Source organism: Neophocaena asiaeorientalis, unplaced genomic scaffold (assembly GCF_003031525.2).
Source record: "Neophocaena asiaeorientalis asiaeorientalis breed wild unplaced genomic scaffold, Neophocaena_asiaeorientalis_V1.1 scaffold218, whole genome shotgun sequence".
NCBI lineage: Eukaryota > Metazoa > Chordata > Mammalia > Artiodactyla > Phocoenidae > Neophocaena > Neophocaena asiaeorientalis.
In genome coordinates, this window is record NW_020172818.1 from 6,530,040 (window position 1) to 6,531,559 (window position 1,520).

The window sequence follows — 1,520 nt, forward strand, 5'->3', positions numbered from 1 at the left end:
TACAATGTGTGTTTTTTCCAACACACCACCAAGCAATTCTTTGACACCATATATATGTCCTACAACTCAACTCAGTTCAGATACTATCTACCTGGTGATAGTGTCAGATCCCACAGGTTAAGTAAGGGCTCAGTTGTACAAGACGGCCCCCCTCCTCCCACTTCAGTCGAAAAGTCCAGGTTGTCACCTGTGCTTCTGACCGACTGGCTACAGATTGAAGGTTCCAACAACCCCTCCTTGGGTCTGATTAATTACCAGTTTATTATAAAAGAATATAACTTAGGAACAGCCAGATGGAAGAGATGCACAGGGCAAGGTATGCGGAAAGAGCGTGGAGCTTCCGGACCCAGCTGTCCCTGAGCCCACCGACCAAGGTGTTCACCACCCTGGAAGCTCTCCAAACCCTGTCTTTTGGGTTTCTATGGAGGCTTCCATACTTTGGCATAATTGATTAAATCACAGGCCATTGGTGAGAAAAAGGACTGAAAGTTCCATCCCTTTCTTCCCCATCCTTAGGCACTTTCCAAAAGTTACCTCATTAACAAACTCAGGGTGTGGTTAAAACTAGTTTGTTACGAATATCAAGACCCACTTAAGCACTCTTATCACTTAGGAAATTCCAAGAGTTTTAGTTCTGTGCCAGAAACCAGATGAAGTCCAAATATATATCTCTTATTATTTTCCATGACATCACACATCTTCCTGTTTCCTGGATATTTTATCGTTATTCCCTCTTTTTGGTGGAATAGATCTTCAAGTAATTCTCTCAGAAACGATTTGTGCTAAATTTTGAGTTCTTTAAATTCTTTGCTCATGCAAAAATTCAAGTCAAATGCTAACTCCTATGTGAAATTCTTAATCAAGTAAAATCATTTTAAAGAAAGGAAGTCATTTCAGCAGAAAGTCTTTCCCATAATTGATACACGTCTACTATATTTTATAGTATATTACATTGAGTTTGAGTTAACCTGACTTTCCACCTACAAGGCTATGAAATGGCCTGGCAACCAAGGATCCTACATGGTTAGTGCCCAACCCTTAGTCGGTGTTCAAAGTTTATTCTTTTCTTAAATAACAGAAGGATAGGGAAGAACAGGAAGATAAATGATCTTTATGTCAGCAGCAGGTGAAAGAGTCAAGAGAATGGGAAATTCCTGCTAAGTCTTAAAGATAGGCCAGAATGCAGAGGAGGCTCTTTGTTTTCGTTATGGAAGGGGACTTCTTGGGTAAAGAGAAAATAAGATTCCAAATAGAAAAATGGCAGCACATGCCAAGATACAGACGTGTGAAGATGCACGATTTGCTTGGAGTGCATGGGTGACAGTGGCAGGATGTGAGGGGATGTCAACATCAAGATTAGCCCATTTAAGGAGTTTCTGTGATGTCTTGTAGAATATGAGGAAATAGTTAAGTTTTACCCTCTCTGGGATACCTATGTCCTCATAGGTAAAAGAAAAAATTGATTATAATCAGTAATTTTTAACACGTTCTCTAAAAAAGCAATGGAACCTTTCTTTCCC